Below are 14,893 nucleotides of genomic sequence, written 5' to 3' on the forward strand. Positions count from 1 at the left end.
GAGGTTGGGGATCGGGCTGAAAGCTGCCAACCTCTAATCACTTGGCCTTTCAGGTGACCAGCCTCATCCCGAGGCTATCTAGGGGCCCTATCCTAAGTCATCTCATTAGCATAAACTCAGTTGTGATCAAAAGGGTCTCGGGGCCGGCCCCGTGGCCGACTGGTTAAGTTCGCACGCTCCGCTGTGGAGGCCCAGGGTTCAGATCCTGGGCGCAGACGTGGCACTGCTCGTCAGGTCACATTGAGGTGGCGTTCCACATGCCACAACTGGAAGGACCCACAAGTAAGATATACAACTATGTACGGGCTGGGGGGTTGGGGAGATAAAGCAGAAAAAAAAAGGGTCTCATTATGAAGAATAAGACATTCCTATCACTCAGAAAATTCCAATGTTTAGGGTCTCTGTGCCAAGAATTGGGGACAAAGACAAAATATATTTCTTATTATAGCATAGACCTCCATCCCAATCTTGACTCATCATCTTAATACCCCACATCTCCTTTTCCTTCTATGTTCCATGGCTTAATTAACGGCACCACAATCCATGCCACCTTCCTGGAGAGAGAAACTAAGAGTCATTCTAGCTTCCTATCTCTTTCAAGCCAATCCATCACCTGGTCCTTCCAAATTTTATGCCCTTGACATTTCTCAAGCCTATTCTCCCCTCCATTTTTCCTACTAAAACTATCTCACCTGGATTGTTTCACAGCCAGCTAATCCCTGCCTCTTGTTTCGTTCTCCATCAAATCTATCTTAAACCTTACTACTGAAGTCATTTCTAAAAATCCCTGCTGTACCACATCTCTAGGTAAACCCTTCAGTGGCTCTCTCTGTCTTACAGGTAAGTCCAAGCGCCTTCTCATAACATAAAAGGTCATCCTCTGTGACCTTCCTCCAGTCTACTGCTCCTGCCTCATGGATTGCCACCGACTATTCCACATCTTACGTTCTAGTATTCTGAGTTCTCCATAGCCACCAGATTGTTTCATATCATTGTGTCTTCATTTAGGCCATTCTTTCTGGATAGAATGATCTCTCTCTCTCCTTTCTTTTTTTTTTTGGCTAACTCCTATTCCTCCTTCAAAACTTAGGTATCATCATTTCCTCTAAGTCATCTTTACTCAATCCCCACACTGGGCTAGATTCTTCTCCACTGTTCTCTTAAAATGCCTGTACATATTCTTATTTATCACAATAGACTGAAGTTCATATTCAATGTCATATTAAAATATTGCTCTAATGTTCTTGAGGGCAAGGTCCATGTCTAACATATTCTGATGTGGAAGCCGGTACCTGAGGGTTACTGTAAATATTCAGTAAGATTACCTTTTGAACTTGTTATGAAAAGAAGTTAATCTTGTCAATTTGCTGTTTTTCTTCTTTAACCTGAGGGGTAACTCAAGGGTCACAAGGATTTATGAGCTTGTTTTACAGAAGAAAAAGAATGCCTTCAAGGAAGTTATGATCACCAGATAACGAGCCCCTAGCTGCCACTGATGCCCAGAAGTCAGATTGCCCAGGGCCTTATCTGGAGTGAAAGAAATATGGATTACCCCTTTGTTTCTCTGGAATTCCTCCTGCCAAGCCCCTTAGCTCTATAAACGCCCCTGCTTCCTCCTCTTGTTAAGGTCTATTTGAGAGAACCTACCCTCCTGCCTTCTTGTTTTGCCCAGTTTGAATAAACCTTTCTCCATCTCCAAGAACCAGTGTCTCAGTGATTGGCTTACTGCACATGGGGCACATGAACTTGAGACTAAGAGGTTCAGTATCAATATCCCTATAACATAGTATAGTGCCTAACAATTGTAGGTTCTCAAAAAAATGTGTGTTAAATTCCAACTACTGATGTAAGTAAAAGTACTTTAAAGATTAGAAAGTATATTATAATATACTAAAAATGCCATCATACTTATGAAGTTGAAGTGGTAAGCTAGTTTCCCTCACTTCATTTCTGAGGAAAAGGGCTTTTTAACCTTAAATTGTATTCTCTATTCAAGTGCAGTATGATTATTTTCAGACCTGAAGTATACCAGGTCTGAAGTATAATTCTACTGATAACAAATTTGGTCCCCATTTGTGCTATAGGTTTTATGTTAAATTACCTGATTAGACATTTCTATTATGACTGCTCCAGAAGGCACTGTGGCTCTGTCACCTGTAGCCAGAGGGCAAAACAGGGCTGTCTGAATGCAATGTGAATGCTGATGCGTATCTACAAATTTGTAAGAGGATAGTTTAGGTATGTTCCAGTGGCAGTCTTGCCTTAACCAGGTATAAGTTTACCCAGGGGGAGAAATAGAAGAAAAAAAATAAAAGAGGCCAAACCAAGTAAGAAAGCAAGGATTCTATTCATATTCAAAAAGCTTTCCTCAGTTTGTTCAGTCTGATAGAATTCTTGGCACAAAGGCTATGGAAGAGTACAGAAAAGTAGGGCAGTTTCTTCAAAGACTCATACTCTTCAGGTTGGAAGGGATCTAACAAATCAGGCCATTCAGCCCTCTCTCTTTACAGAAGAGGAAACTGCAGACCAGAGAGAATGACTTCAAAGCATCAGTAGTGGCGCCAAAGCCGGAAGTGAAGCAAAGAGAACAAAGCAATGAGGAGAATTCTAATTGGGGACTCCAAGTTCTTCCCTGTTCTGCCCCTCCTCCTCCTGGCCCCAGCCCGTCTAGCCACGGCAGACCCCTAGGCGTTCATCAAAAACACCACTGAGAACTTTCAAGTATCCTTCCTTCGCCTGGAATAATTTTCTCCCTCCAGCTGAGGCCAAATTTTTTCTTATCCATCAACCTCACTCAAACATCACCTCTTAGGTCAGCTCAGCTCAAAATAAATAAATAAATAAATAAAACCCAAAGTGTCTACATCTCTGTTCCCACTAGGATCTGATAACTACTGGGGAATTCTTATCACAAAGTACTAGTTGTAGGTATGTGTGTGTCCCGCCCTGCTCTCTCCAGACTGGGAGCTCCTAAAGGGCATCACAGCCATCTCATTTAGCCTTCTCTTCCCAGCATAGAGAGTAAGTGGTAGGGAAGTACTTGTTGAGTTACGCTGGATTAAAGAGTGGAGACATACCACATAAAATTTACGGAACAATGAAGTATTAAAATCAGATCTCAGATAAAGCTGCTATGCTAACAAATCCATTCTGACCAAAGATCAACAACAGGGAACAGGAAAATATGCCTGTCCTTAAGTATGCTCAAAGACATACCGGGGAGCAGACCAATCAGCTCACAGATATTAATGAGCAGGCAACGCTGAGAGAAAAATGGAAGGCTTTGTGCTGATAACTGATAGCTGTCATGTGGGAAAGTCAGGAGTAGTGCCTTGCTTGCAGTGAAAAAAGTCCATTTGGTGTAAAACTATGATATGGGGAGAGGACCTGAAAAAATGTCATTTGTACACAAATTCTCATAACGTGTAATGAAGTAAGATAGTACAAGAAGATTGTGATAGTTGAACTTTCACTATTTCACTGTCTAAACTCATGGAAATTTTTTCAAAAATTATGTTTTCCATAATACATAGGGTATACTCTTCAAGAAAAAGACATCACATGTTACATTTGCATCCTCAAAGTATTTCTTAATGCTTATGATATGCCCAACACCTATGTGGATATATTATAAATACTGAAAAATGATTTCAGGACAGAATAATAACTATAAGATTTCACTGTTTTCAGAATGAAGTAATGAAATAATAAACCTAAATTTGGAAGTATAGAAACTGGATTAGAAGTATCACCAGAAACTCGGTCTTATGATTTTATAGTCACATCTTGTTTTGAATCAAAAATGATTCCATCCAGAGTGGTTTAAAGGTATTTAAACTGTCCTTATCCACTGTATTCACCAAATTTGGCTTCAGTCTGTCTCCAAAAATTGAATTCATTCTCAAAGGAAGAGGACTTGCCAACTGTATGACTATTCAAAGAATGGGCTCCAGGCTTTGAAAGCAACTCTGCAAAAAGAATTTCAAAAAGATTTTGTGCAACTGCAGCATTTTTGGAAAAGTTCTCGGGTTCCTTGGGTGACTACTTTTAAAGAACACTGCATGTTTTTAAAACAAATCAGTCACATTACTTTACAGAAACACTGTACTCGTGCAAAGAAGAACCCAACTATGGTTTTAAGAATTGGAATCTATGGATAACTGCTGTCGGTGGAAAGCTGCAACTGAAACCATTAAGTTCCCTAAGGTCAGGTCTGAACACTGATGAATACAAAGTATCCAGAGGTACCTGTGTTTGACAATACATAAAGTACCAGTGCCCCACTGACAGCTAACGGTGCTCCCTCTACCCTCTCCTTCAGAACATTAGAAATCCTTTCAATGTTTAGAAAGGTAGAATCGAAATGAGTCTCAGTTTCATAGTTGAGAAAACAGACCTATAAAAGTGAAGAGATCTACTCAGGAATGCAGAGACACTTAATGGGAGGCACTTGTCCTCCTACATCTTTGCTCTTCCTAAGTCAAGTGAGCTTCTATAATGAATGATTTTAGGAGGCAGGTTCAGATTATACCACCTGCATTTGAATTTTGGGTCCAACACGTCAACAGCTGTTAGGACCTTGGGCAAGTAAGTCACTGTGTCTCTGTTATGCATAAATGTGATGATAATAGTACCTACATCATTATATGCATATATGTAAAAGTACTTTGAACAGTGTCTAGGACATAGAAATGATATTATCTCATCTTTTCTAAGCTTTGATATATTTTCTGGAGTTACCTAGTCTCTTCTTTGAAAGAAGATCAAATCTCAAAACAAACTATTCCTTTTGTCTACTCTATTTTCCTTATGGGCAAAGGCCTTATCTTCTGCGTCTTGGTGATTGCCATGACACTCAGCATTGTGCCCAACACACAGAACCTTTTAGTAAATGCCAGTTGTGAGAACATGAGGGAATCTCTCTGGTCATTATCAATGGTTAAACACTGCCTTTCTCCTAGCTCATATGCCATTTATTATTCTCTCATCTCATAGGTTCTGATGAAAAGTCTGATATTTTATGATTTTAGAATTTGAGTTCAGAAAAGATGTTGTGATGCTTTGTAAAATTTTCAGAGAAGATTCTGATCAAATCAAGAACAAGCGTTAAGGGGCAGGCCTGGTGGCACAGCGGTTAAGTGCACACGTTCTGCTTTGGCAGCCCTGGGTTCGCCAGTTCGAATCCTGGGTGCAGACATGGCACTGCTTGGCACACCATGCTGTGGTAGGCATCCCACGTATAAAGTAGAGGAAGGTGGGTGTGGATGTTAGCTCAGGGCCAGTCTTCCTCAGTGAAAAGAGGAGGATTGGCAGCAGTTAACTCAGGGCTAATCTTCCTCAAAAAAAAAAGAACAAGCGTTAAGAAATCTACCAACTGCATGTCAAAACAAGTCCAACCTTATATACCACAGAACTTGATTATTGAGAGAGGAAGGGAAAGAAATATATTCTTTACAGTTCATAACAGGCTCTCAGAGCACCACATTATATGTTATATAAAGCATCCAGCACAATATTTAAGTTGTTAGGATCAAATGAGGAGTTGTTTCCTAATGAATTATAGAAAAAAAATGGTGATAATAAAAGTTGTCATGATAAGTTAGTTTTTCATCACTGTCGATAAACAGCAACTCAATTCACAATACACCTTTTACAGCACTACTCACTAGGGGCTTCAAGACAATCTGCGGGATCACAAGATAACTGTTTTCAGATAACAATCCTTCATAGTCAGACACCAAAATTAGCCTATTTCTGAGGTTCTGCACAGTTTTTAACTCAGTGCATAGGACAGAAGACATAATTTGAAAAATCCAGAAGATAACAAATATGGATATCTGATATAAATGGGGAAACATATATAAGAAACATATATAAGAAAATACCAAGATTGGGGCTGGCCTGGTGGTGCAGCAGTTGTGTGCACTTTCCGTTTCGGGGGCCCAGGGTTTGCTGGTTCAGATCTGGGGTGTGGACATGGCACCGCTTGGCAAGCTGTGCTGTGGTAGGGGTCCCATGTATAAAGCAGAGGAAGATGGGGGGCACAGATGTTAGCTCAGAGCAAGTCTTCCTCAGCAAAAAAAAAAAAAAGAGGCTTGGCAGCAGATGTTAGCTCAGGGCTAATCTTCCTCAAAAAAAAAAAAAAGAAAGAAAGAAAGAAAACATCAACATTTATACACAAATCAATATCTCCATTAAGGAAGAAGGGGCATATGAGCCACCCATGTCAGTGCCTGAGACCTCACTGACAGAACACAGACGTACAGGGAGAGCCAAGGAGGTGCATCTGCCAGGAGAGAAGCAGAAGTTCACACAGGATGATGGTAAATTGGCACTTTTTTCTTTCTCTTTTAATATACCTCACTATTTTCCCTTCTCTTTTTCTAACTCTCTTCTATTTTCTCCCCATCTCCTTACTCATTGTCTCCAACTTCACATTTTCATTTCTCCACGTTGGCCTCTTCTCCTTCTAAACAGGTCTCACCACTGTTGTGACCTCTTCATAGGGTGGCCCAGATATTGCCACCTCATCTGATTAGGGGCCTATCTGGGATCATCCAGTTAGAAGAGGGGAACAGATGAGATAAGAAGATGAATGGATTGCTTGAGGACGGCTCAGTCAGAAACCAATCCCTCCATTTAACACCATGAGTCCACTTCGCTAAGGTCATCTTAAAAAAGTTGTGTTCTGATGCATTTATTTATCCATTAATGTTAAACCTGTGTAGGTCACTTTATTGGTAGATAGCTATTCTGCAAAGAAGTTTGGAAAAAATGTGGTTTATGAGAATAATGTCTTCCATTCATGGAGCTCTCGTAGGGTGTGCAGTCAAGTACCGTACGATCACGCTCAACCCTCATTACAGCGTCATGAGGTGCTTCATTTCGCCACATCCAACACACTTATATAGTATGTGTATTACAAGGAGAGTAATCTAAGGAAAAACAAATCAATGAAAAACTTGATTCTTGCCTTAAATGACAATAGCCTAAGAACAAAGCCCCAAACCTTGGCAAGTGGTTACCTTTGAGACAAGGAAGTGTAAGGTGGGAGACAGGAAGAAGGCCCTCACTCTTCATTTTGTACATATCTATACTATTTTAATTTTTTAACCTTATACATGTATTGCTTTAAAATATATCGACATGGATGGAGAAGATTATGGTCCAATTTTTAAAATTTCTTCTTTGTATTACTCTGTCATAAAAAAACAGTAATAAACATTACATGCGAAATTTTAAGAGGGTGTAAAAAAAAGTACCCAATTATGACAGGCTGAGTTTCTTTGAGATTGCAGTTGGGAAGAGTTTTCAAAATCCTAAATAAAACTTAGTCAACATTCAACGGATATTTATTATGTTATAAAGCGTGAGGCACTGACCTACCTTTATGTGTTTACAATCTTCCAGCCCTGCCATATGAAAGCCGTTTCTCTTAAATCTACACCAGGGGCCCTAATACATTGCTGGGGGAATATGAAATGATGTATCTCCTTTGGAAAACAGTTTGCCACTTCCCCAAAAAGTTAAACACAGAATTACCATATGACCCAGCAATTCCATTTCCAGGTATATACTCAAGAGAAATGAAAGTATTTGTTCGCACAAAGACTTGCACATAAATATTCATAGCAGCATTATTCATAACAACCAACAAGTGGAAACAACCCAAATGTTCATGGACAGGTGAATAGACAGACAAAATGTGTGTGTGTGTGTGTGTGTGTGTGTATCTCCACACAATGGAATACCATTCAGTATCAAAAAGAAATGAACTATTGACATATGCTACTTTGTGGATGAATCTCAAAAACATGATGTTAAGTGAAAGAAGCCAGATACGGGACCAACTGTTACATGATTCCATTTATACGAAAGGCAAATAAATAGAGATAGAAAGTAGATTAGTGACTACCTGGGGCTGAAGATGGAGGTAAATGGGTGGGAATGAGGATTAAGTATAAATGGGCCCAAGGGATCTTATTAGGGGGGTGAAAATTTTCTAAAACTGGGTACAGTGATGGTGCACCACTCAGTAAAGCTACTAAAAATCATTGAATTGTACACGTGAAATGGGTAAATTTTATGACATGTAAAACATATCACAATAAACCTCTTAAAAATAATCTGCATCTTGGGACATCATGTCCCATTATGAAGGTAGGAACCTCTGGCACAGTGGAGTGACCAGTGAGAGAGTGAGTGCATATAAACTGGTTTACTTTATGCAATGCAGTTTAACTTGGCTCTGCTTATCTTCTAAGGGTAAATAATCAAACATGAGGTTGGATAAAAACACTCGCATTTCTTTAAGGAGAAGGAGTAATTACTAAGGTAGCTGTGGAGAAGTCTCTCTCCAGGACCTGTGCTTTATGCCATTTGAAAATGTGTGAAGTGCCTAAAGCTGAGCATTTAAAGAATTAGAAAGATTCTGAAGGAGGGTTCTGCCGGAGATTAGCAAAAGGAAAAAATTCAGCAGTTTAAAGATGTAGAGCCACGAGAGAAAAGCTCAGCGTCAGGAAGCAGGGTGTGGAAATGAATGCATCATAGGTAAAAGTATTGGATGACAGATGTGGTAATACCAAATCAGTAAGTAATATTTCAATAAGCTGGCAGGTCACTAAATAGTAATGGCATGAGATTCTTTTAGCATAAACTAAAAACAAGATGCCACATTGGATTCATGGGAATGCTCACGACTGTCAGAAATATCCTCACAGTGGAGCTGATGGAATGAAAGCTCATCTAACAGAACACTACTGTGTGCTACTGTAAGAGTTTAAGCCTTTTGAGTTTTTTTTTTTAAAGATTGGCACCTGAGCTAACAACTGTTGCCAATCTTCTTTTTATCTTCTGCTTTTTCTCCCCAAATCCCCCCAGTACATAGTTGTATATTTTAGCTGTGGGTCCTTCTAGTTGTGGCATGTGGGACACCGCCTCAGCATGGCCTGATGAGCGGTGCCATGTCCACACCCAGGATCTGAACTGGTAAAATCCCCGGCCACCAACTCGGAGCACAGGAACTTAACCACTCGGCCACGGGGCCAGCCCCCTTCTGAGTTTTGACTTTTTAGTTTAATTACATTTTATCCTGCTCCCACCCCTACCCCATAGCATGTCCCAGACCCTCAACGGTGAGGACTAACAAAGCTATGATTTATGGAGAGCTGACAATATCAGGCACTAGGTGAAGTACATTTCTTTTTTTTTTTTTTTCCTGCTCCCTAAAGCCCCCCAGTACATAGCTGTATATTATAGTTGCAGGTCCTTCTAGTCGAGCCATGTGGGATGCCACCTCAGCATGGACTGATGAGCGGTGCCATGTCTGCGCCCAGGATCCAAACTGGCAAAACTCTGGGCCACTGAAGTGGAGGGTGCGAACTTAACAACTCGGCCACGGGGCCGGCCCCTGAAGTGCCTTTCTTACATTTTCCATTTAAACTTCCAAGCAACACTATATGAAACAGATGACTTAAGAACTCCCCCCTACAGATGACAAAACTGAGAACTAGAGGTGCTAAGCCACTTGCTAGGGTCACAATTCTGGGAAAAAAGGAAAGTCAGATTTCAAATCCTAGTTTCCTAGAATCTGCATTCTTTTTTTTTTTTGTAATTATGTCAAAGAATATTTATTGAGGGTCATAGTGCCATAGATTATCTTTTTTAAAAAAATTATTTGAGGGGCTGGCCCGTGGCTGAGGGGTTAAGTTCGCACGCTGTGCTTCTACGGCCCAGGGTTTTGCCAGTTTGGGTCCTGGACATGGACATGGCACCGCTTATCAAGCCATGCTGAGGCCGCGTCCCACATAGCTCAACCAGAAGGACCTACAACTAGAATATACAGCTATGTACTGGAGGGCTTTGGGGAGACAAAGAGGAAGAAAACAAATTATTTTACTGAGGTCATATTGGTTTATAACATTGTGTAACGTCAGGTATACAGCATCACATATCAGCCCCTGTATAGGCTGCATTGTCGACCACCAATAGCCTAGCTTTGACCCGTCACCATACCTATGTGCTCCTTTACCACTTTTGCCCACCCTCTACCCTTTTCCCCTCTTGTAACCACTACTCTGTTCTCCTAATCCATGTGTTTATCTTCCACATACGCTAAATCATACAGCGATTGTCTTTTTTTATCTGGCTTGTTTTGCTTAATATAGCACCCTCCAGGTCCATCCACGTTGTTGCAAATCGGACAACTTTGTCCTTTTTTATGGCTGAGTAGTATCCATTGTATATATACCATATCGTCTTTATCCATTATCACTGATGGGCACTTGGGTTGCTTCTACCTTGGCTATTGTGAATAATGCTACAAGGCACATACAGGTGCACAAATCTCTTTGTATTGTAGATTTAATGTTCTTTGGATAAACAGTGGGCTAGCTGGATCATATGGTATTTCTATTTTTAATTTTTTGAGAAATCTCCATACTGTTTTCCATCGTGGCGGCACCAGTTTGCATGCGCACCAGCAGTGTATGAGGGTTCCATTTTCGCCACATCCTCTCCAACATTTGTTATTTTTTGTCTTCTTAATTACAGCTGTTCTGACAGATGCGAGGTGATATCTCATTGTAGTTTTGACTTGCATTTCCCTAATAATTAGTGATGCTGAACATCTTTTCATGTGCCTGTTGGCCTTCTGCATATCCTCTTTGGAAAAACGGCTGTTCATATCTTCTGCCCATTTTTTGATCTGGTTGTTCTTTTGTTCTTGAGTTGTATGAAGAACCTGCATTCTTACCCACTTTACGTACTGCCTTGACAAATCAGCAATTTCATGTGATATTAACCTCTAGTCTTACAGCCAATTTGGTTCATTAAATTTTCTTCCAAAACATTTAAATCAGAACACACTGTTTATTTCTCTCCATCTTTTCAAACCTCTCCATTGTTTTAATTTTTATATTTTCTAACACATTATAATTTTTTCTTCCTATTCCAAAAATTTATATGGAAAAATGCACTAGGCAATCTGTCAGATTTAGTAACCTGGACATTAAAATTACAAAAGAAAAAAATATGGGGGCCAGCCTGGTGGCGCAGTGGTTAAGTGTGCACATTCCGCTTTGGCGGCCCGGGGTTTGCCGGTTTGGATCCTGGGTGAGGACATGGCACCATTTGGCAAGCCATGCTGTGGCAGGCATCCCACATATAAAATGGAGGAAGATGGGCACGGATGTTAGCTCAGGGCCAGTTTTCCTCAGCAAAAAGAGGAGGATTGGTAGCAGATGTTGGCTCAGGGCTAATCTTCCTCAAAAAAAAAAAAAACAACAAAAAACGAAAAAGTATGTGTACATACAAACATATGGAAAGATAATACATATGCAATATAGAGATTCTCTTGCTAAACGGAAACTTTCAAAGTTAGGAGTTAAGCAAGCACTAAGAAATCAAGTTATGTTCAATAAATATTTGTCTTTGCTCCTCTTGCTTCCAATCCAAGATCAATTCCCAACTTCAGCTCTTATTCTGCTTGTCAAGTATCCCCAATACGCCATGCACAAAGACATATAGTTGAATGATAAATGTTTTCACTGCAGGCAATCTATTTTTTCTTGCCGTCACCATTTAAAGTCAAAATATGTCCCTAAAATCATTATTATTTCTTGATACTACTAGAGAGCTCCCTTTTAAGGTAAATGTTTATATTGCCCACATTCACCCTCTTTTTCTCCACATACAGAGTTGAATAAATTTCTAGAAATTTTATGTCCCAAGTAATTAAAAGTTAAATGTTAAAAATTCAAATTGCATTATAAATAAATCTATGTCACATGTGATGTAATTATATGAAATATGAATCAAGATAACTTTTGCCCAGAAATAGTTTTAGATACTTTTTGAAATTCATTAAAAGTAACGTGGCCATTACTAAATTAGATCCACAAGAGACTTTAAGAAAAAAAGTGTATCTCATAAAATGTGTGCCAAAAAGTGAAGCTATGTTAGAACTGTCTATATTGGGAACATAAAATTCAGAATGAAAAAGGTACTGAGAGTGGGGGAAAACCAGGATCTCAAAAGGAAACACAGAGCTAAATTACCAGTTCTTGGTTAGGAAAGGAGTAGGTTGTATTTTTTAATCAAATATGCACTTTGGTAATGAATAAATCTGCAGCCTCACTTCTAGCATAAAGATGAATACGTAAACCTCAGCTTTCAGGCAAGTAAATGCACCTAAAAATTCTAACTGCTACTGATAGCAAATTTGATTAAGAAATTTTAAAAGAGTAGAATTTCCCCTGAGAATGAATGTCAGCTATAAGCATATTATATACCTTAATTAGAGGGATTGGGGTCTCAGATCACCAACAGATGGTTATTGAAAGTGACTGTTGGGCGCTTTGAGAATTTCAATGAGGAAAGTTGTGATTGCAGTTTGCAATCTACTTAGGGGAAAGTTAACTAATATACACAGGACTAGTGTGTGAGTTAATATACATTAACAACTTAAAACAGCAATTTGTATATATTAAACATTCAATAAAAGTTATTAATTAATAGTAATAATGGCAGCAGCTAAATTCTATGGGGCTGACCCATACATACAAGGCGAGCACTGATAAGGAAGAGATGAGCACGGCCGGTGATGAGGGAAGACTTTAAATGAAGGAAAACCTGAGCTGATTTTTAGAAATACACTAAGAGAAATGAGAGAGGGAACTGCTTAAGCAAAGTAATAGAGATGAGGAGGGAAGAATGAAGGGAACTTCATTTAGTCCTATGTTTGGCACACCTGTTCCTTATTCATCCGTATTATCACCTCTTGGGTCTAGGGCTGCTAGTATGATTGGTTGGCTATAAAAGATGCCCATGCTGGCTAGGATTAGGAAATGAGGTTGAAATGGTCCATGTGTGTCCAGATCATTAAAAGTTTCAAGTTCTTGGCAGAGAGGCCTGTTTTTTAGAGTAGGTCATGAAGGGGCAATCATAGATTATGGAGTAGAGGAGTAAAGATGAAGTATTCGCGCCCAGGCTCTAGAGTTAAGAGTCCTGGACTTGAACTTGAGCTGTTCTCTTATTAACTGTATCTCTGCCTAGTTGCTTAACTTCTCTGAGCTTCAATGTTCTTATTTGTAAAATGGAGATCATGACAGAATCTACCTCATTCTGTAGAGTAATTGTAAAGTATTGAGCACACTGCCTGTCACATAACAAGCATTCTCAATAAATGCCAGCCCTTATTAATGAGGAGTCCAGCTTCTGGGGGTGACGCCTATGTGGGTGTAGTTACAGACCCAGGGAAATGGGGAGGAGCAAGCCATTCTAATACTCAGAAGAAGGGACACCTGGACTTCAACAACTTGGAGCGTGGTGATAATTAATCTAAGTTACAAAGTTCAAAACAGAGGTTAGACTGGGTTTCTAAGCATAAAAATTTTGCTACTCAAAATGATTTCAAATATGGAATTATCACACTAATATATCACTGTGATAATTACCTCCGTCTTAAAATTACTCTTATTCTGTTATCAAAGCAATAGTTTAAGAGCCCAGAAGAAGAGAGTTTCTAAAATCTCAGCCAGAATCAGAGGTGACTTCCGTAGGCCCGGAAATTACCACTTTGTAGGGAAAAACAAACAACCCAATAAACCAAGAGATATTTACCAAAGACTGCCAAATGGATAAACATCCTGATTGTGGAGAAGATTCAGTTACAGGCCAAACTTTTTATAATATCTTGTTTGTGTGTTTAATATGGCAATGGCTACCAATGTCCCCTGAAACACAGTAATATACACGTGCCTCCTCTTAACACCGCTCTTAGAGCTCCAGAAGGGCAGACACCAAATCACACTCATTCTTGTATTCCCCACTATTACTAACAAATAGGAGGTTTTCCAATATTTGTTGAACCAAAATAAATTTGTGAAACTGGCTGTTCCAAATGAAGGGCTGGGGCCTTGAGCCTCAATGTTGTTACGCTTATATTCTACAAAACTATTTCCCCAACATCTAGAGTTTTAAGTTAATAGAATTAGTCTAAAAGCCCTAGCAGACTTTTCCACTCAATGAAAACAATCTCCTTAACCAAGGAGATTAGACCACCGAGAATGTGAAGATTTAAAATTGAGTAGCTATAGGGTGGATTTGAATCATTCAGCTTTGTGTAAATGGAACTAAATATTGCCTCTGGATCAGTTCTGTCCTAGGAGTTTCAAGTTTTCCTGTCACCTCCAACATCTATGAAACGGTGGTAAGACCATCCACAAAACATCTTCCTCAGAGAAGTAAAGTATATGCAAGAATGATCAAGTGCAAAGGAAATAGATGTCATTTGCTAGTTCTTTTTCTTGGGTTTGAATTACCAGTATAGAGTTAGGATTTTATTTTTGGGTGAGAAAACAAAAACATTTGTGAGGGTTATACCTCGAGCAACTTTTTCTGTCATCTTTGATCTCTCATAGAGGAAAGAACATCAGCTTAAGTCGACCATGCTGGGAGGGCAAAGGAAAGAGCAGCCAAGGAAAGCAGACACTGGAACACAACAGGACCAAAGCCTTTGAAACAACAAATCAAAGCAGCTAATAAAGCTCTTCTTCTTCCAAAACTTTAGCTTAAACTTCAACAGAGATACAGATGGAATATGCTTTTATGAACACAAGTCACTATGTGGAACCAGGCTGGGTTTTAAAAAACGAGTAAACGCTGAAATAATGAATGATGGAGATTGAATCTTCACTATTTAAAATTTTATCATCTGTTTATACTAGTATAACTACAGCATCTTAAGCACCCCCAACAGCTTGGTAACACAAAAAATACATCTGGGCATATTTAAACATTTATTATTACTTAATGTTATAGGGATATAGCAAATAAGCAAATACTGAAAGATTCTTTTCCTTTCTAAAAGAAGAATGTTTGGGACTAATAACCA

The 14,893-nt window shown here is 39.4% G+C and overlaps 1 protein-coding gene across 9 annotated transcripts in view; it reads right to left on the reverse strand.

The window, feature by feature from the left end:
- The window catches only part of GRAMD2B (GRAM domain containing 2B), a 130,731-nt gene that overhangs the window by 78,665 nt on the left and 37,173 nt on the right, over positions 1 to 14,893 (reverse strand). The gene's annotated exons all lie outside the window — the stretch shown is intronic.

The sequence above is a fragment of the Equus caballus genome, chromosome 14, assembly GCF_041296265.1.
Source record: "Equus caballus isolate H_3958 breed thoroughbred chromosome 14, TB-T2T, whole genome shotgun sequence".
Lineage (NCBI taxonomy): Eukaryota > Metazoa > Chordata > Mammalia > Perissodactyla > Equidae > Equus > Equus caballus.